This window comes from Podarcis tiliguerta (assembly GCF_965153285.1).
Source record: "Podarcis tiliguerta genome assembly, chromosome: 2".
Taxonomy (NCBI): domain Eukaryota; kingdom Metazoa; phylum Chordata; class Lepidosauria; order Squamata; family Lacertidae; genus Podarcis; species Podarcis tiliguerta.
In genome coordinates, this window is record NC_139535.1 from 76,603,967 (window position 1) to 76,626,724 (window position 22,758).

The following is a 22,758-nucleotide window of genomic DNA, read 5'->3' on the forward strand; positions in this document are numbered from 1 at the left end:
TTTAAATTCTTTCTTTCCCAAGTGTTAAAATGTAGTCATTTGTAATTTGCAACGCACATTTGTATCACAGTGTGCTGCAGTCATCCCACAAGCCAAAAAACCTATTTCAAATTAGATAAATATTCCTAATACAGTGGTACCTTGGGTTACATACGCTTCAGGTTACAGACTTCGCTAACCCAGAAATAGTACCTCGGGTTAAAAACTTTGCTTCAGGATGAGAACAGAAATCGTGCTCCGGCGGCGCAGCAGCAGCAGGAGGCCCCATTAACTAAAGTGGTGCTTCAGGTTAAGAACAGTTTCAGGTTAAGAACGATGTCCTGAATGAATTAAATACTTAACCCAAGGTACCACTGTATTATGTAATATTGTGTATAATATTGGCTTAATGGATAGATAAAGTATTTCAGATCTTGTCTTGCAAATGGCATTTTCACTTCGCATTTCAATCTGGTTTACAGTTAATTTTGCTTCCCCGCCCCCCATCACTGCAGATTACAAATAGAATGGTATGTTTCTCTTCTCCTGTCCTTTATGTCTTCCTGATCTGGGAATGCTACAAACATTTGATTGTGGCACTAACAAGAGCCAATGCAAAAGTTATGTAAAAAGTAGAGCCAGTGGGGCTGCAAATAACTTTTCCATTCATTTTTTAACATTTGATGCAATATCTGAGGGGGGAATCTTTATACCCCACAGCGATATATTGGAGCACTATGGAAGAGATACGTAGGAGATATGTAAGTGTTTAGGGCTGTTTGGGATTGGATAAGGGTATAAAAACTGAATCTTAATCAGGACCAGGACAGGGGTGTAGTTCCTTGAGGACCTGGTGATACAGGGAAACTCCCACTGAAGAAGCAAGTTTGCAGCTTAAGGGGGCTTCTGGGTCCAGCACTTCTACTGGATGTTCAGGTGTGATTGGTGACCCAGAGTGCCATTTAATCACCTTAACTGCTATGGCACCTGCATTCTTACCTTGAAAAGCCAAACCCAGCATCTAGTTACTTCCAGGTTAGATTAATATAATACACTCCATTTGGGGCTGTCTTTGAAGAAAGCATGGGAATTTCAGTTTGATCCAGAATGTGGTTGCCAGAGTTATGGCAAAGACCAGAAGATTGGATCATATTACTATGATCTTTAACCACCTGTACTGGTTATGAGTTTGTTTCAGAGCTCAGTTCAAATTTCTGGCTTTGCTCTATGCTTTATTTTTACTTGGTTGCATCTTAAGCTAATTGCCTTTGGAAACATCATCTCTAGCAAACATACCTAGAACTCCTCTCGGTTATGGATACCTTCCTCTTACTGGCTGAGATTCAGCATGGTTACCTTCTCAGTTGTGATGCCAGATTGTGGAACAGCTTGCCTAAGGAGAAGCACTACTTGACTCTGTCGCTACCCACATTTTGGCAGGTGGCGAAGATTATTTTATTCCAGGGAGTCTTGTCCTAATTTGGCCTTTCCATTATGTTTTAACAGCTGCTTTTACTGTTTTATTGTTGCATAGCATTTGTAATTTTTATTTTATGAATTGTAGCTGTTTTATTTTGAGTCACCTTAAATACGCTTTGATGTAGAAAGGCAGGAGAGAAAGCTACTGAAATAAATCAATAATATATAAATTCATGATCCACAGGCCACACGGCAGAAACACATTTGGAAACAATGCTAAACATCACACTAGAATCTATTTATGGCAGTGCCTCACTCTTGGACTACTTCACATCTTCATTTGGTTTGGCTTGTCCCTCGATATAAACGCTTGACAGTTTTTCTTTCTATGCACTCTCTCTTACAATTTCTGCTTCAGTTTTCACCACATGAGTATTCTCTCTGAATCCTTCTATGGATTAAAAATTACAGCACTGAATGAAATCCTAAGGATATTAAAAAAGGTTTTTGACTAATCCTTTGATGCCCCTTTTTATATCATTTAAATTAACCCAGGAATCAATCGGACTACCTGTCCATTTCCAAAGACATATTCTCATCTCACTTTTAGATCAGTAAAGGCTCTGCTAATCAGCAGAGGCACAAAACACGTTCCTGTAGGAATTACACACACAGGATATTATGATACTTAAAGTTTCATTGCATGTTGATGGGAATACATTTAAGAGCAAACATAATTCTGATACATTCACACCAAGATGACAAACTCAATTTAACAGTGTTTGCCAACATAATCCTCAAGATGCTCAGCTCCCCATCAGTGCTTGTTGTTGCATGGCTACAATCACTGAATGTGAATTTTAAATTAAAAGCCAGAGAACAAAATTATGACTAAAAGTTTAAAGAAATGGAGATTTGGTATCTTTGATTCCTACACCAGTATAAATTACACAACCATTCATTGTATTCAGATGTGCACTTTTCTTCTGGAAATCAATAATTTCAAAAAGCTTAAGGAGCTGGTGGGTGAGATTCCATCATTAGAAATAAGAGAACGGAGTCCATGTTGGGTGGGAGTTTCTTGAAGGTGAAATATTGAAAGCACAAATGCAGACAATTCCAACAAGAAAAGTGGGAGGCATCTAAAGAAACTGGTGTGGCTGCATAAGGAGCTGACAGATGAGCTGAGATTTAAGGGCATGTATAAGAAATGGAAGAAAAAGGAAATCACAAAGGAGGAGTATATACAACTAGCAAACAGCTGCAGGAAGAAGGTCAGGTGGGCCAAAGCTCAGAATGAACTCAGGCTTGCAAGGCAGGTTAAATACAATTTTAAAAAGATTTTTGGGCTAAGTTTGAAGGAGAAGGAAGAAAAAAAAGCAAGTAGTAGGTCCTGTGTGCAGATAAATGCTATTGGGTGATAGGCAGAAGGCAGAATTGCTCAATACCTACTTTGTCTCTGTAGGAAAGCAGTGCCCAACCTGGTGACAACAAAAGAAATTATGCAAGGAGGGGGGCTGCAGCCCAAGATAGGAAAAGAGATGGTAAGTAAGGGCCACTTTAAATAAATTCAAATCTCTGGGGCTGATGAGCTGTACCCAGGTGTACTAAAGATGCTTATCAGATGAAACACTTGCCTCTCTCCTCCTTCCTATGTTGTTCTTTGGGTTCTCCCAACTCCCACTCAGCCAATTTGGGAGGTGGAGATGGGCACACACTGGGAAGAGATAGTAGAAACCCCCATTGCACTAGCAGGATGATGAGTAGTGCTGGCTCCTGCTACTATAGATGATTATTTTAATCCAATCCATAGACACCAAATATGATCTTTTGTTTTTATCCCACTGTTTGAGGCCGAAGAAATCTAAATGGCCACATTGTTGCCCAACTCCTCTCAAGGCATCTATGATCACTAATTGACACACACCTATTACTTAAAAAGCTCTATTAATAATACCATATATTTGTCAGGTTGACTCAACAGGGCATGTAGAGGAGCATATATAATAGCTTTTTGTAACTGCTGGACTCACTTTGCCATGCTTTGCCATTTTTGAATGTTTTACAACACTAGATTTTATCTAGTTAAAGTATGTGTCTGAGCTTAAGTTAGTCATTTGGATTCCAGAAAAGGGGGAGTTGTATCAAAAGCTTAGTGGGGGGGGGGAGCTCCTCTAAAACAGTATTTCTTTCTTGTCAGGAAGTCATGGTAAAGGATGAACAAATTGTTTATCAGGTAAAATAATATATCATACACACTTTTACACCTTCTGATTAAGAATCCACAATGTCAGAGAAAATCCTTGCTCTTCCTACAATGACAGCATACAGTATTTGTGGGACGATGCTGTCTTCAAGCAACTGGTATATTTTACTATCAATTGCCTATTTCTTCGGATTGGACTAATGGAATATATAGTGAAATGCATACAATATATTAATTAGGAACATAGAAAGCTGCACTATACCAAGTCAGCCTAGTGATGTGTTTAACTCAGTATTGTCTACACTTACTGGCAGTGTCTCTCTGGCATATCAGATTGGAGTATCTCCAACTTTCACCCCCTCTGCAGATGCCAGGAGTTGAACCACTGAATCACAGTTTCACCGCCCACTGGTGCAGGTTACCTGTATAACTACCAATAATAAGCTCATGGAGGCAGAAGGCATTTGCACCCAAATGTCCTCATTCAGTCACTGAGGAGTGCCTACATTATGCAAATGCAAACTTGTGTCTATTTTTGCCCCTCCCCGATAATGACAGAATTGCTGCTCGTGAACTGTACAAAAAATAGGATCAGTTCCTGATCCAAAGTATGATAGACAGAGAATAAACAAACACTGCATCATAGCTATTGTCTGCAGCCTTGTAGTTGGGCCCAACACTGTTACTCTCTGTGCTTTTTATGTGGCTCTCATAAAATTCAATTAGTCACAGGAAAGCACCAGGTGGAATAGACCAACCCAACTGTTCTGTGGGAGATTAGGTGAAAATGGATCATAGCAGTAAAAGTACATCTAAAACTGCAGCTGGAAAAAGTGGCAAAAGTGCCACCACATTAACCTAAAAAGAGAGTGAGCTCATTGCCCTATGCAGGTGCAAAATGTCTGTTTTTATTTGTTCTCAGTAACCATCTTGTGTGCTTGACTGCCATCACACAGCCTGTCATGATACCAATTAGATCCATTATTGTCAATGGAAATAACAGTTTGTTGCCAACTCATGACAAGAACAAAATTAACTTACATCTGCCTTCCTGCTGTGCATTCAGCTCTCAGTCCCAGCTGTCACCTTGCTCTAACACCCACACCCTTACCTGTTCTCTCTAGCTCACAAGGACAGCTTTATGGAGAGAAATGCCTTGGGTGTATTTTCTAATTATCATCCTGAAACATCCTAGAAACAGACACACAGCTGAAATATTTTCACAGATAGATTATATATACATACCTTTACTGAATAGAAAGACTAATCAAAATGCAACAATTGAAGATAAATTCTAGAAAGAGGAAGACTAAGGACTTTCTCTCTAAATTGGCAGATTAGGGAAAGCACCTCTGGTAGGGAATATGCAACTTTAATCTTTATTATGGAATGATCACAAATGGACTGTTTCAGAATACCATCTGTTCTCAGTGAAGCATCAGCAGGATGCATGGCTCAGTGGCTCACTCTGTCCTTCACCTTGTGTTCTTGATTCATAGCATGCCCCCCCTCCACACACACACACACACACAATTTGAAAGGCTAGGATGTATTGAAAAGAATTTCTTAAATGTGCATGCACATTTGGCGTTCCTTTTTCTGAGACAATAACAATATATTTGTGACAGAACTGACAGATGCTGCTGTACTTAACAATCAGCATCATCGCCACAGAAAACAGGTTCACGAATATGTGATCTTGGGTTAAGGGAGAACTCTCTTCATAGAACTGAACATAAAGAGCTTTCTGTTTGATGGCCAAGATGACTAATAAATGTCAGGCTACATTATAAGCATGAATAATACTTCTTTTCTTTGATGGAACATTTGACAAATACAACAAAAATGCTACACACTTTAATTAAATAACTGCTTTTCTCGCTATAGATCTTGTTCAAATGTTAAATCAAGCCAATGTTGCTTCTGCCCCTAAGGAAAGCCGCCATCATATTCTCTACCACCTCCACAAAAGTAGGTGTTAAGAGTGAATGGCCTCATTCATTTTGCCTTATGATTTTCTAGTATCTTTCTTCACCTTTTATTACCTTTCCTTACAGACTGACTTAATATTTACTTTTGATTTCTAATTATTTATAGATACAAATGGGTAGATACTCTTATGTTCACCCTAAAATGCTTACAACATTCATAGTTGAGTGTAATTTAACTATATTCACCTTATCAACAGTAAAACAATAATCCCTTAGCTTGAAAAGGAAATAGAATAAAAAATAACGTCTATAGTTGGAAAATATGCAACATTGGTCTTACAGCAATGCAATTACTAAGGATAACATTCAAAACATGTTATTGTCATTAAAGAGAATTTTTTTAAACAGAGTATTGTTTTATCATTGGAATACTTCTTAAGACACTAGCTCATCAACAGATGCCGTCCTTGTGGAGCACAACAATGACAAACAGAACACCATGCAAAAAGGCACATTCACAAAACTGGGATATGAAAGAAGCCCCTCTCCGATCCCAAATGTTTTTCTTATCTATTAAATTTTGAGAGTTCACTGGAAAGAAAAATTAAGCCTAGAACATTTTTCTAAAAGCACAAGCAGCACCCACCAAATAATTTGCTACTAGGAGCTCACAATACATAACACTAATTAAAATAGAAAAGAAAAAAATAATTTTATTTTGTGACATTGCTTGTTTTGCTGGTCTACCTGTGAGCTGGTATAGTAACATAGAACATGTGTTAGCAAAATGTCCTTCATAAGGATGCTGCAAATGTTATGGATTTCCTATGTATGAAGGAAGAAACATCAATCACAGCATTTGAACACATGCCTGCCACCACTGAAGGTTCCTATAAACAACTTGGGAGCTACAGCCTACTACACTCATTCTGTTTGCTCTACCAACTTATCTTATCAGGGCTCCTTGGAGCTGTCCATGGTCCTGTATACTCTCTGTTCAACCGACATTGCCTACTTCCCCTGCAAACCTCAAGCACCCATAGAACATGATAAATGTTTGTGAATTCATTTTTAAAGTGTTTGAAACACTGTCTGGACAGAGAGTGTTTAACTGAGTAAATGTTTGTTGTATTACACTCTGTTTGTCATAACTCAATATGTGCTATCAAATGTGTTTTTATACCACAAGGGTGATTTAGAATTAGTTACGATTTCTGTTTCAAAAATGTGAATTTGTTAAGATTTTAAAGATACAGATCAGATGCTTGTTTTCCAAAACCTCTTGAAGTAGTTGGCATTTGCCACTATGAATATTAAAGAATCCAGGGCAACTGGAAGAATGTCATAATTCATTGTTAATTATTGAAATGGTATCAATGGTGCTTTAAAGTACCAAAATGGCTTATGATAAAGTTTCTCCTACCTCCTATATGAGATCTAGGTTTCACATTAAATAAAAAGACAGCTATAATGATTAGGTCTGTGCTGAATGCAATAAAAACATACAACAAAAAGTGGCTATACCTCTCTATTGTTTGCTCACAGTTTTGTCATCCAGTTCCAAGTCTAACCATCTTATTGATTGTGCAACCCCCCCTGCCAAAAATCTGTCAGAGTTACTGAACACAGAATTCTTCCCAGAGAAGAACTGTGACAATCTTCTTGCTATGCTTTAGGTTCCTTGAAGTGAGGAGACAACAACTTTTCCTTCTAAGGGGTGGGACACCCGATACACATTTATAAACGACACAAATTCCTTCCTTAGAGAATTTCAAAGATTTGATATTTTCAATTTAATCATTGGTACAGGGCACATTCCAAAAATGTTGCTACTAAATTCCCATTTGGTGCAATCATTTTAAATAAAGGCAGTGTGAGTTTATTGGAAATGGGGAGAGGTTGAGGAAGTGAACTGATGTTGTGAATCATCTGACTCACAATGAGATCATAGCTCACCCTGGTTGTAGTTCAGTCTCACTTACTGAAGTACATAGTACATTTCTAGTACACAGTAACAAAAATGAGAAGGTAAATAAGTCTTCAAGTTATCAAACTGTAGCCTTTTTCTAGGATTAATTTCGATCCTGAAGAATTTTGTGAGTTTTCAGTTCTGTTAGAAATTGTCTAATATCTCTAGAAATTTCATGTTTAGTTTCCTATAATGAAATTATGTAGTGACGGTGACTACTAGAGAGAACAGTAACTTGAGGGAGAGATAGTTTCTGACTTCCCTGAGGGCATTGACTGTGAGTGAGTGATGAGAGAGTGGTAGGACATCCTTACTAGCAATGAATGGGAGGTAGCATGAAGGCAGAGATGGTTCCATTAGCACTGTAGTTTACTGCCTAGCTAGCAGATCCTGCCACTGGTGCAAGACACGGTTGGCAGCAGAGAAAGCTAGCCAGTCAGATGATGCACAGTTACATTATGTCTCGTGAAGCCACATAAACCATAAAAGTAAAGTAATGCTTTTCACATAATGCACAATTAATTTATGGAACTCACTGCCACAAGATTCATGGAGAATAAGTGAACCTCAATGCTTATTAGGAAGGATGGTTAAGTAACTAGCTACAAGAGGCAATGTTTCACTGAATATCAGTTACTGAGGATGAAAGCAACAGAAAGAAAGACTTAGCATTTTTTGTGGATTGTCCAGGAGGATCTGTATGAAAAGGGATGCTGGACTATACGGGCCACCATTTTGATCAGGAGTGCTCTAGTTATCCCATTGCTTCTACCGCCAGGTAGTTATAGGAGGACAGGTGTGGAGAACATGTGATCCTACAGATGTTGTTGGACTTGCATTCTTATAACCCCAGCCAGCATGACCAAAGGTCAGGGATTATGGGTGCATCCATAAGTTTTGGGATGCATCTCCCTTTTGTCTGTTTAATCTTCCCACAGCAATGTGAGTGATTTCCACTAGCAAATCAACTTCCCTCGTCATAATCCCTTGCAAGCCCTACCCACAAAACTTCAGTTGTTCCATTATCTGTGTACAAATAGATATTCCTGGGGGATATATAGTCACCAAATTGGACTAACCAGCACATGTATTGTTGTCTGTCTGTCACTCTATCTTCTCTACTTTATGTATAGGAGAAAAACAAGATTCTTTTCTATAAAATGCTTGCTGAAATTAAAAGTGATGTGCAAGCTGAAATTAAAGTAAAGGGAAAAAGCCTTTGCCTATTTCACTAATAATGTGATATTAACTATGACTAGACTTTAAACAGTTAATATCCTGTGAGAAGAAATACCAGCAAATTCTCTTACAGAAAATTTGCTTTCAACAGCACTGTAATAATGTTCCAGTAATACTGAACGATTTCTTAGCTTTTTATTATTATTATTATTAATGCCCATCAGTAGTCAATTTTTTTTACAAGGGATGAAAGAATGATTCTAAAATTTAAGCATTTTTCATGAGCCTGTACAAGTAAAAATAGACTTTTATAGGGCTATAGAGTTAGTCTGTCTTAAGAACTATGTAACAATTGATTGAAAAAATAATCCTTCTAATAGTAAGGCCGATTATTACTTTTGCAATATCTATTATGTAAAGTGCACAAGCATGCATAAATCCACCTCTCGTTCTGTTGGAAGGACACTTGTTTGGAAATCCAGCTTTGCAAGCAGGCTTAAAGAAGAATGGCATGCAATACGCTAAGGATAGATACACATTACATAACGAGCTGTTGGGCTCCCCGAGCTATGAATATCAGTGTGCCTTGGAATAAAGGCAAGAGTGCATTCATTCGTTTGGAAACAATTGCCACTAGGTTTTGTAGTTGTAAAATTTATCAGAAACTACCGTATTTTTCTGTGTACAAGATGAGCTTTTTTGACCCCAAAACGAGGTTCAAAATTTAGGGTCGTCTTATACACGGGTAGTGCTGAGGGGTCGGTGGGCAAATGGGTTTTTGGTGCGAGCCCGAGACTGCAAGTGGCAATTGGCCACTTTATTGTTGGTGGTGGTGGGGAATGCTGAGAATCGCTCACCCACCAGAACGCAGCACACAACCACTCACATCACACCATTAGCCCTCCCGATTCCGCTGTCACAGCCAATATACAGCTGTACTTGTCACAGCAAGCGGGAGTGTGATTGGCAGCCACTGGTGGTGATCGGGTAGCTGATAGGTGGTTTCCGCTCGTGTCGCAGAAACCGCTTGATTACCACCAGCGGCCGCCAATCATGCTCCTGCTTGCTGCAACAAGGGCAGCGGTTTATTGGCTGCGACAGTGGAATTGGGACAGCTAATGGCGGTGAAAGGGCAGCTGCGATGCGAGCGGTTGTGTGCTATGTAAAAGCACTTGTGAAAGTGAAAGCATGCCTGTATTTTGGAATTGTTAAATTTTGCAGATGGGGTGCCAATGTCTCAAAATGACAAGGTGGAAAATAATTATACCATCGGCAAAATTTCCTTATCGTAGCCAAATAATTCTGTCGCTCAATATCATATAGGCACTATCTAATTAAATTATTTGCTTTACTGAAGCCCAGTGTTAATAACTCTTGCGGTTATAAACCAGAAAAGTAAAGCTTTTGGTTGATAATTTTAGTCCAAGCGCTCTCATGACAATATTGCAATACTAAGGGTAGTAGGCGGGTGGGGTTTAAATTTAGCCAAAACCAATATGGGGTTCAGATATTGAGAGGCACTCACCTTGGATGTACAGAAGCTAGCACCTGCCTTTTAATTAGCTGTAGTTAGTTAATGTGCACATACAGCACATTATGGTAGTCTAATCATGTGGCTACCAATACAGCTACTATGCCAAGGCTATCCCTGCTCAGGATTGGTTGTAGGTGGCATACCAATCAAAGTTGGTAATAGGCAGTCTAAACCATTGAGGTCATCCAGACCTTTAAAATGCAGCTGTAGTATGGCTCTAGGAGCATTGCCAAACTACACATGGTCTCATTCAGAGAGAATGCAACCCCAGCCTAGGGCAAGTGTTCTTGTTTTAAATATACATGTTTCCCCTGATGCCAAATAGAGGTTTGGTGTGTGTGAGAGAGAATGACTGTGAGTATAATCAGGAAAACAGTGAAAGGGAAAATGGAATAAGCCCCCAAAAGGGTTCCCCACTGTATGCCCCATTCCAAATTGAACCTCAATTCCCAACATTGGTAATGAATGAGAAATAATACCATATGTTATTATAGGTTAAAATAAAATAAAAGTCATTTCCCTTCAATAGCTATCTAAAAGAAAGAAACATTTTGTCTTTATACTGCAGCATTCTGCCATTATTCATCTAAGTTATCTAAGATTCCTGCATTTCAAGGGGTTGGACTAGATGACTCTGGGATCCCTTCCAACTCTACAGCTCAATGAGACAGTTACTCAGACTTGGGGAAGGGAAGCAGGCTATAATTGGCTGAATATAAGTTCCTCTGCATCAACTACATCCAGTCATTCTATTATCAAGTAAATCACACATATAGATATTAGATATTCCATTTTTCAGTACCCCTCCACAATTCACAAAAGTAAAAATATTGTTCAAAAACATGAAGTTCAAAAGCATGAAGTAATGCTACCACCCCCACCATGCTCAAGGAAGGAGCATAGCTTGCATTATTGTCAGGCTTTAGGAAAAAAGACGTATGATTCAATCATTGTAAGGTAGCTCTCTTAAAATTTAATCTCTTATGCATACAGCACTTCCTAATGAGTCCACTAGGAATAAACAAATTAGTCTCCAGGATGTATTATGCATTAATTAATCAGACAAATAGTATTAAGAAATGTGAAATATTTGAAAATTAGTTCTAAACACAATGCTCACATTAGGAAAACTGGGACATAGGAAGAATAATAGCATAATGAAAATGTCAGTTTGTACCAATTCAAGTTAAATCAGCTGCAGTTTATTCTACAGTTATTTAATTTATTATCATCTGCATATGAACAGTACACAGCCTTTTTCAAGAAACACAATTAGAACACAGGAAGTGAGGGAAAACCAACCAACTATAATTTCACATTCAACCTCCTGTGAAAGCAACACAGTGAAATGGATTTGCAGTTCAAGTTATATAGCACATGCACTAAAATAAAAAGAGAATAAACTTCTGTTAAAACATCTTTATCCCTTAATAATCTAATAATTTTTCCTGGGGTAAATTGTTGTGAGCACACCACTCCAATGTTTTCTAAAGAATGGTAGGATAATAGTTCGCACTTTGAAGCTAGTGATATAAATCTTTACCCCATCATGTGTAAAGCAAAGCATGCTCCTATTCACATGGAAACTATGTGGTTATGGGCTTGTATTTGTGACCCTTCACAAGGACATACAAGGCCCCACCTTATAGAATGTACAGCATGAATCTAATCATAATTCCAGAGGAAATCAGCATTAAATTCTCACAATCAGCAGAAAAAGTATTCTGCCTGATCCAAACACGAAGATTACAATAAAGTAAAGTAAGCTTCACACCTTGCTCTTTCTGGGTTTACTTACACACAGAGGAAGACACAAGGAGCACCTTTCTAGCAAACCAAAATCTAACCAAAATCTTAATTCTAAACAAAATGTTTAGGTTTAAGACCATGGTGCATGCAATAGAGGGTTGTTGCTGTTGTTAGGATGATAATGATGATTATAATATGACAATTATGATTATAAGATGCCAATATCTAAGGAGGACAAGAACAAGAGGAGAGTCTTTTATGCCTTTTAAAATTCTAGTCCTGTATGTCTGTGAGTTCTTAGTGGCCGGATCTAAAGTTGTACAGTGGTACCTCGAGTTACAAATGCTTCAGGTCACAAACTCCGCTAACCTGGAAGAGTTACCTCGAGTTGAGAACTTTGCCCCAGGATGAGAACGGAAATCGGGTGCCGGTGGTGCAGCGGCTGCAAGAGGCCCCATTAGCGAAAGCACGTCTCTAGTTAAGAACAGTTTCAGGTTAAGAATAGGCCTCTGGAATGAATTAAGTTTGTAACTAGAGGTACCACTGTAGCTGCTTGCAGAACTGGGGAAACTGCTCTTTGTTGCTGCTGAGCCACTGACTGTAGCTAGAGGAGGCAGCTCCAAAAGCTGTGTGGGCAAATCTGGCTAGTCCAAAGACTTTATAAGACCAGCTGCAGCAGCATGGTAGGCTGACACATCAGAGGGTTGTCCCTTTGGCATTGGGATGAGGGCACTTGCAGCACCCCATTTGATTGCTTTTGAATGAATTATATGCCACTGTGATATTGTTCTGTAGGGTTTGGGATCCCTGGTTGAGAGACTGATGGGGGTGGGGTGGAATTTGATTGCTTCCCATCAGACAGCAGGTGACTGAGTGGGTGCCTTCAATGACAGATTCAGGAGTACCCCTGATCCTTTACAGCAGGCATGGCCAAACTTGGCCCTCCACCTGTTTTGTGACTACAACTCCCATCATCCATAGCTAACAGGACCAGTGGTCAGGGATGAAGGGAATTGTAGTCCCAAAACAGCTGGAGGGCCAAGTCTGGCCATGCCTGCTTTACAGGAAGTATGATTCCATTCAGAACTAATTAAACTCCATGCATCCAAGTCAAGTAACCACCTACTAAATGTGCTTATGTCTTGTCCGGATTGCGTTTCAGTTTATTGCCCTCATCCAGTCTATTGCCACGGTCAGATACTGGCTCAGCATGGCAGCTGCCTCACCTGATTATGATATAAAGGAGGAATAGTCACCTGCATATTGGTGATAACATACCCCCAAACTTCAGATGCTCTCACTCAGCAGTTTCATGCAGATATTAAACAGCATGGGAGATAATCCTTTGGGATTCATAGGTAGATTCAACAGAACAGAACAAATCAGAACAGAACAGAACAGTATGCTCCCAGCAATATATTATGGAGTTAACCATGCAAGTGGTAGTACTGCCAAGCCCAACTGCCCAGCTGCAACTCAGACAGTTTACCTAGAATGATACTATGATCAATCGTATTGAGAGTCACTGAGAGTGTCTCCCAACATAGGTGCAACCAATGCAATCTTGGTTACATACAGTGCAGCCAAAAGAGTCTGATTGCCAAAACAGTTGAAATAGATACAGAAAACCAGTTTAATCTAAGAGTGCTTGGAGCTGGTCAGTGATTAGCCCTTTCCATTGCAGCACAGTCCATTGCAGCACAGTCCTGATGACCCAACCCCCCCCCCCCATTGTTACTTGCTGTGGGAGGGATGTTCCAATTGGTGCCAAGGGCAACTAGCAGTTTCCAATAGACAATTTAACTGGCAGCATGGTGCAAAGGAAAGAACCAATCCCCTCCCCAGTTAGAGACTGGATCTATTCCTCCTCAAATATATATATACATTTAACATAACATATACTGTGCCCCTTATTTTAAATATGAGCCAAAAAAGCTTTTAAAGTAGCCATAACTTTTAAAGTAGCCATTCTAATCCAGGGAATTCATCTTATTTCTCCCCTCTTCCTTCCAAAATCAAAGGAACTAACTGCATCTCCTATAATAGTTCCTTCAACTCAGCCAACTCCTTTGCGGGAGGTGGAGACCTGTTTTTGTAGGAGAGGAGTCCTGAGATCTAAAAACATTGTTGGGAGTGGATAGCGACTAGGAAGAGGATAATGATTATCTTTATGCACTCATTTATTGGATTGAGGTGAGACCCTCCTCTCTGAAGGCAATGCCTTTGGACCAGTAGTTTCTCCCTCTATGCCCATCACAATGGAATGTGATTGTAGGGGTTTAGAATCTCCAGACCAGATTATTATTTCTCCAGCTGGAATGAATGCTCTCCCCTGCTGACTATGGGACTAGAGAAAGGAGTAGAGAATTTGTAGATGTTCTGTGAAAATCACCTGGGGATAATAATTTGTGATCACAATCTCCCTTGCAGTCCTAAAGTGACAGAACACATGTCGGGAATTCTCCATCCCATTATCACCTAGCCAATTCTTTTCACTCCTCTGCTTGCCAATCTGAACATCACAGAAGAAGCTCAGTGTACACATAATTTGCCCGATCACAGAATGCCTCCAATTTCATCTCCACACATTTCTATTGCTGCAAAAGGAGAAAAAAAGAAAAAAAGAGAGGAGTTCTACATTCTCATTTCCTAGATTTTGCGCTGATGTTTTAAGTTAAAAGACTTGGAGTGAACAAAATGTATTTTTAAAGTGTGGGGGACACATGAACATGTTCTGTCTTTGAAATGGGTTTGGCTGAGGTGCTGGGAATCCTAGAGATAAGTGTTTCCAGAGCCCTTATTAAAAAATAAATTAATACACAACACGTAAATCAAACAATAATCTTACAATTGCTAATCTATTCTTTAAATAGGTTTACCTGCAGAAATTATTGCATCATTTTCCTCTTGGACTATACTCATATTTCTTTTACATGAACTTCTATCCAATATGTTCTACTAAACATACTATAATCTTTCTATGGCTTGTCATTTTTAAACTAAAAACCTTATTTAGACTATTATAAGAAGGGTCCTACACTGGACCAGGCCAAAGACTTATTGAGTCCACAATTCTGTTCCCACAATGATGCTACTTGGAAGCCTATGAGCTGGCTATTCTAATTCAATTTCATTTTGTTGACTATTGTAAAGCTTTGCTTATCAGTCACCCCATCTCCATTCTCTCTTAAATGCAGTTGTCATTCTTTTTCTCAATTTGAATCTGGTTTGGGGGGGAAATGCATCAAAATGCAGTTTTTCCCAAGAAAGAACAACTTGAATACAGACAGTGGTTTTTTCCCGGTGGAATGCTCTAATATGATGTACAGGCAGAGGCATAGCATGGGGGTGCCAGGGGTGCCATGGCCCCAGGTGCAGATTTTTGAGGGAGTGCGCAATAGGTGCCCCCCCCAAGTGTGGTGCAGAGAGGAGCACCAGGCAGGGCTGCACTGGGGCTGCCAGTGGGGTGGTGGTGGCTGCTTTGCACTTGCCAAGTCCACTGTAAGGCTTGGGTCTCCCCACCCTCCGCCAGCTGGTTGGAGCTCCGCTAATTTCAGTCTTCCTCCGATGACACAGTTGCCGGAACTGAGCTCCGCCGCTTTCCCCCCAACAGGAAAAACCCCACCTTCTCTTCCTGTCCATTTCACGCTTCTCGGCTAATATTGTGAGTCTACGAGATCGGTGTGTGTGTGCTTGCACCCCCCCCCATTTCTGTGTCTATGTCATTATCTGAGCTTTGCAACTGAATTCCTGCTCTCTGTGTACAAAGGTTGAATTCCTGTGGCTAACTGCCTCTCCACCCTCCCTTAGGAATTCTCTCTCTCCTGCCACTGTATCTGTCTCTTCTCTGCCTGTCAGAAAGTCCAGTTCTCTGACATCCACGTCGGCTCCCCGGGCTCTCCCTAGTATGGGTGGGCAGGCGCCACCACCCTCCCCGGATCCCAGCTTTGCAAGGCTATGGGGGGAGGGGGCAGCAGAAGCTCTGTGACAGCCAAGCTTTTTTGGGTTGGAGGCACCTCAGTTTCTGTTTGCTACATGGCCATTTATGTTAGTTTTCAGCTGCTTAGGAGTGCTGCTGTATTGTTATTCAATTTGGCTTCATTATTGGTTTTCTGTTGCTGTTTAACTTATGTAGCCACCCATTCTATATTTAAACAGAGTTTATATAGCACTGAAAGTGGGTGGTACAGTAGCAAGGATTAATTACTAAGCAGTTTGGATTTCTCAACAAACTGGTATGTAGTTATTCAAACATTAATATTTTAAAAAGTTGAAGCTGGAAGAGAAAATACTTGCTCCCATAGTCCAATTTTAGAAGTTAATGCCCTCATCTTGAGGGAGTTAAAAATAAATGGCTAGGTAGTGCCTGATGTCAGGGCGTACTCCAGAGAAAGTTAGGCATATCAGAACAAAGGCATACCACTCAAAAAGGATTTAATGGGAATTTGTTATTGCAAAAAACAATTTTGCAAACAATGGAGAGGAGAAGGGTGAGTATTCAGGCACAACAAAGGTATGGGTGGTGGGGATTTGGAACTTTACCAATGGATCAATGGGATCTGTTTCAGGAAGGGAATCAAAGGTGTGTTTTTAAAAAGCAATAAATAAATGTTTCCTGCCTGTTACGGCTCTACTGGGTTAGTGGGGATATAAGTAGTAGGATTATGGTATTATAACTATAAGGTCTTTCTGCCTTTCTTCTCTAGCAACTTTTTTATTTTCTACACCAATGAAATTATTATCTTGCCAAGCAACTATTTTAGATCACCCCCCCTTTTAAATTAAAAGTTCATCACAAACTCAACTGAAAAATGGGGAGGGGTGTAGGAACGAGGGACACAGGCATTTTACATTTTATCAAGCTATGAGTACTGGGACCTCATTTTTATGTAAAAAGCACCGGGTGCAGAATGGATATACACTGTGGATAACATGTGCACAGCAAACCTGCTTTCCCCAAAGATCAGACTTCTTGCGATAAGGAAAGTGATGGGGAAATGTGCTGGAAAGTGTGGGACAACATGTCACCTGGCAGCACCCAGAGAAAATGGGTGATTTCAGCTGGGCTGATTTGTCCAAGCAGAAGTGGTTTTGTTTCCTTTGCTCACACAATGCAGCTTTGAAGGTATACATTTAGTCACACTACACTCTGTCAACCTTTTCTCACTGACCTTACCTCAACAGATTATTCTAAAAGAAGTATAAGGGCAGCTCTAGGAAGACGCAGAACGACGCCAGGTTTTGTAATCTGCACCACCCTTCACTGCACCACAGGTAAATCTGAGGTATGCAGATTTCAGACACATCTGACATACAGCTAGGAAAAAGGAACAATCCCTTCCTTCTATCCTATTAACTCATCTTTTATTTTAAACTGCAGTTCTAAAACTTTATGACAGAAACAACGTGGCAAAATGAAATTCATCCAGGTATTGGGTTCTAAAGGGTTTTTCTTGCTATCAATAGGAATATGATGTCATTGTTATAGCTTAGTAATGTATAATTAATTAGCCAGTAAAATGTGTTTTAAATGTGTCGAACCTGCAGGTAAAAGTGCTGATTCATTTCTGCTCAATATCATGAACAGACTTTTCCTCCTTTTCTTACACATAGCACCACTTCATAGCAGGAGTTCTGTTGGTTCATACTAATCATAAGAACAATTTCTTTACAATTGCCTTCTGTTCTAGTAGGCTTTTGTCTGTTATGCAGCTTGAAAATAAATTTGGCACTCAAAACTGTATGTTTTTACAAAAGAAGCAATGTTCCCATTATAATCAATTTACTATTCAACAGAATTTTCATCTTTCGTATTTATATTTCTCATAGATTCTCTGGATTCATATTTTCTAGAGGCCAAAGGCTAGGTTTTGTTCATTCTTGAACAAATGTGTGCATCTGAGCATAAAAAAGACCTCTTCCTAGATGTCTCAAAGCAGATGTCGGGAACCTTTGACCCTCCAGATATTGTGAACTACAACTCCCAATAGTCTTAAGAAACATGACTACTGGCTAGGGATTAAAGGAGTGGTAGTTCAGCAACATCTGGAATATTCTTTTGCCTCAAAAATGTTATCAAAGGCTAAAGTAGCCGGGAAAACCTAGGGTAGGGCTGTGACTTACAGGACAATCCTAACCATGTCTTCTCAGAAATTGAGTAAGTCCTATTGAACTCAACTGGGTTTACTCCCAGGTATGTGGGGTTAGGATTGTAGCTTTAGTAAACTTTTCTAACTAGCTTGGTTAGACATTCTCTCTGGAGCTTCTTTTTCCTAAGGCTCAATAGCATTGCTGGTTTTGTTCATTGGTCCCCAGAGCCTTTAGAATCCCTCTGGGCCTTTTTCTTTGGGTGAACAGCAATTGGTATCCAGGACTTCGACTAAAAAGAGACTGAACTAAAAATACTCTCTCTGTCCCCATCCTCCTTGTAATCCTAAAGTAGCCTGGCTGCTACTAACAAAAATAGAGAAAATGTATGCATGACCTCCCAGAACTCATTTGTTTTAGTGCATGGATTCTATAACATATTTATTTAACCCCCCATTTTCCATAAAATGAATGATCACCCCTTCTTTTAGTTCAAAAAGAGAGAGGACTCTATAATACAGTTACAAATAAATTCTGTGTAAGACGGGCTGGATCCTGACAAGACTGGAACTTTGTCTGCACAATGGAGCTTTCCTGGCTCCTCCCCTCCTGCCATGAGACCTCCTTGCATTGCCTCCCCAAACTGCTCCTGAGTGCTTACGGGCTCAAATATTCCCAGGGCAGTACATAACAATCTATTAAGATCAATCAGTAACAATAACAAAAAAAAAAAAAAAAAAAAACTACCAAGAGAGAAAAATTAAAAGCTCTCTGCACAACGAGGCATGGAGGCTGCAGAGGGATTGGGCAATTATGTAAAGGCTGATCCATTACAGGGCAAATGAATGGCTGCCGCACCAGTCTCAGACAATTGCCAGCCCTCACTTGTCTGCCATCTTACCATCAGTCAGTGGGTGGCTCTGACTGTAATTGGCTTGGATACACCTACTGCTGGTCTCCCTGCAAGAACTTGGCAAGGCTGCATTGTCAGAGGGCAACTGGTTTTCTTCTCATGCAAGACATCTCCAGATCCAAGCCAATTTCTTTCACAATAAGTGGTGGAAAACATACCGGTAAGCTATTGCCATAGTCACTGCTATTTATGATAATTTTGGGGGTTATTATATATATTTTTGCAATAGAACTGGATACCAACTTTTCATATCAAAAAGGAGGAGAGCAATAAATGTATACAAACATTAATGTAGTATGTTTTTTCTAAATTCTCATACATGTCTTACGCTTATATTGCACAAATCGTTTCTGACAAAGTTTAGTTTTCTCATCTTTAGAGCTGGAATCATCTTTTGAGTTTTCCACTCTATGTTTTGCAGTTCATTCTGCTGCTCACACTGAAAAACAGCCCAATAACAGAAACCTAGTTGGTTAATAAATCTACCCAACTCTTGGGACTATGGAACAAAACTATTTTGTATGCTGAGCTAATGAAGCAATGATGAAAAGCATTGGTTCTGGTGGAAGTGTAATGACTCGAACAAGGGAGTCCTGAGCACAATGGATCTAAATGGACAGAAATTACTGTTAATGGGTCACTCTATTGATTTTCATCCATGAATGCTAGAGGATGGCTAGAGACAAAGTATCACTGAGTTGGTAAAGTGGTGTTTTGGCTGTGTCACTCCAGACGCCAGGTGTGGGCACAGATGACAGAACGCTCTTCCTAATGCGCACAAAATGCTACCCATGTAGAAAAGTAGCATGTGAGTTATCTATATGGAAAAGCTTGCTTGGATGGGAAGGACAATCAGTAAAGTGAACCTCCATCAGCAGCACTGAAGTATTACAGCTAATGCACAAAATTAGGAATTCTATGAAACTAAGCCCATGTTTCTGACAGCCAGTTTCTTACTGATTATTTGCAAAAAATATAGTGTGATATGATGGTGAATCCAGTGTTGCTGTTTTGGATGTCACTGAGATTTGGATGGAGAAAGCGACAAACTTGGAGTTAATATGGATGGTAGCTAACATGAATGAGAAAATGAGATAGCCATTACTTACAGTGGTACCTCGGGTTAAGTATTTAATTCATTCTGTAGGTCCGTTCTTAACCTGAAACTGTTCTTAACCTGAAGCACCACTTTAGCTAATGGGGCCTCCTGCTGCCACCGTGCTGCCAGAGCACGATTTCTGTTCTCATCCTGAAGCAAAGTTATTAACCTGAAGCACTATTTCTGGGTTAGCGGAGTCTGTAACCTGAAGTGTATGTAACCTGAAGCGTATGTAACCTGAGGTACCACTGTACAGGTGATTTGAAAGGAGTTGCTTTTTTTTGAGCTAAAGTTAACCCATGACATCTGGTACATTTCAGAACTGCAATGGGACATAAATAACCTAAGAGGAGCCCAATGGGATCAGACCAGTGGCTCATCTAGTCCAGCATTCTGTTCTCACAGAAATCAAACAGATGCCACCTTAGGATCAGAAATTTCATTTAAAGAATATTCACCAAACTCTGATTTTTGTTTTGCACAAACCAATGCATTAAAAAGGTCATAGAGGAATTTCCCCCAGTATTGTCCTTGTTCTTCCTGGGCCACAGTCTTCAATAGGAAGGAGTGATTTAAAAAACCACCCGCAACCCAAAGCCCTTCAGCTTCCTGCCCAGAGTCTTATAGTTCTTTGCTATATGTTAAAGGCTGTGTCTGGCTTTATCATTTCTACCTGCATGAATCAGAAGGAAGGAATCTTTGCACCTGGAAGACAGCACACCTCCTGGGACATCCTGTTACCTCCACACAATGCTGCCTCTTTCCCCCTCAGCAGGGAGTCACTTACCACCACCACCACATGTTTCTTCCTCTTCTAGGAAGTAGCAGTAATTGTTTTAACTGACTGACTGACTGACTGACCGACCAACCAACCAACCAACATCCCACCTAAACTCCAAGGAGCTCAAGGTGGCATTCATGCGTTTCTTCTTCCCCATTTTATTTTCACAAGAACCCTATGAGGTAGGTTACTTTTCACAGTACTTTGTGGTAAATATTTGCTTGCAAGTGCTGATATTTGCTACACAAGAGCAAATTACTGAAAATTAATAAAATGGCAATCAAGCTAAAATATATGTGAAATCAAAGTAGTTCTCCTGTCCTCACATTTCCTCCTTACTAAAGAGTGCAAAAGGGCAGAAAAATAGACAATCAAGAACTGTGTGTGTGTGTTTCATTGTACAGTTGTAGATTGTACAACTACAATGAAACATGTAAACTATTACATCAAATTAAGGCGCGCGTAAAAGGGAAGTGGGGTTAACTGCATAGGAATGGGTCTGGCATTGCCTCCACCCTACTTTGTCCTCACAATCTTTCTGCCATAGCACTTAGCAGACTCTGTTGGGTGAGGCCCTTATCCATCATGGAGTCCTGCAAAACTGCTAAGTTATCTGAATATTTAGCTCCACATATATGTTAAGATGATCTCCATGGGCACCTACACTCCCTGCTTATGAGCCTTTCCTATATCCAGGCTGTCCAACTGTGAAAGTCATTTCAAAGAATAAAAATAGATTAGTGAAGTAAATTAATCAAATCAAACCATTTGCACAGAAAGGTCCTGTGTGAATGTCTGGAGGCGGTTGGAGGATGGATGGTGGCTAACAGATTGAGGTTGAATTCTGACAAGACAGAAGTACTGTTTTGGGGGATCAGGAGGTGGGCAGGTGTGGAGGACTCCCTGGTCCTGAATGGGGTAACTGTGCCCCTGAAGGACCAGGTGTGCAGCCTGTGAGTCATTTTGGACTCACAGCTGTCCATAGAGGCGCAGGCCAATTCTGTATCCAGGGCATCTGTCTACCAGCTCCATCTGGTATGCAGGCTGAGACCCTACCTGTCCACGGACTGTCTCCCCAGAGTGGTGCATCCTCTAGTTATCTCCCACATGGACTACTGCAATGAGCTCTACGTGGGGCTACCTTTGAAGGTGATCCGGAAACTACAACTAATCCAGAATGCGGAAGCTAGACTGGTGACTGGGGGTGGCCACCGAGACCACATAACACTGATCTTGAAAGACCTACATTGGCTCCCAGTACGTTTCTGAGCACAATTCAAAGTGTTGGTGTTGACCTTTAAAGCCCTAAACTGCCTCGGTCCAGTATACCTGAAGGAGCGTCTCCACCCCCATCATTCTGCCCGGACGACCAAGTCTAGTGCCGAGGGCCTTCTGGCGGTTCCCTCACTGCGAGAAGCAAAGCTACAGGGAACCAGGCAGAGGGCCTTCTTGGTAGTGCCGCCCGCCCTGTGGAATGCCCTCCTACCAGATGTCAGAGAACAACAACTACCAGACTTTTAGAAGACATCTGAAGGCAGCCCTGTTTAGGGAAGCTTTTAATGTTTAACAGACCATTGCATTTTAATATTTGTTGGAAGCCACCCAGAGTGGCTGGGGAAACTCAGCCAGATGGGCGGGGTATAAATAAATTATTATTATTATTATTATTATTATTATTATTATTATTATTATTATTACCTTTCCTGCAGGCATTGCTGAAAGGGAGAGGGGGGTCTTTTGCCATGCATTCCAGGGAATTTATAGTAAAAATGATATGGATGAGAAGACCAGCAGTTTACAATGTTTATGTTCCTTTATTCTGGCAGGTTGTCAATGTTTTCCTAAAAATGCAAAGGCTTTTCTGTCACCTGCTAGTTTTTCAACTTAGAATATCAAAGACTCAATATAAACA

General features: G+C 40.2%; 1 long non-coding RNA gene across 1 annotated transcript; it reads left to right on the plus strand.

Moving 5' to 3' along the window:
- Positions 1 to 16,248: 16,248 nt before the first annotated feature.
- LOC310670045 lies at positions 16,249 to 20,485 on the plus strand. The gene is made up of 3 exons (XR_014507495.1): positions 16,249 to 16,456; positions 17,151 to 17,240; positions 20,386 to 20,485. It is a non-coding gene; the product is annotated as an uncharacterized lncRNA (long non-coding RNA).
- Positions 20,486 to 22,758: the final 2,273 nt, after the last annotated feature.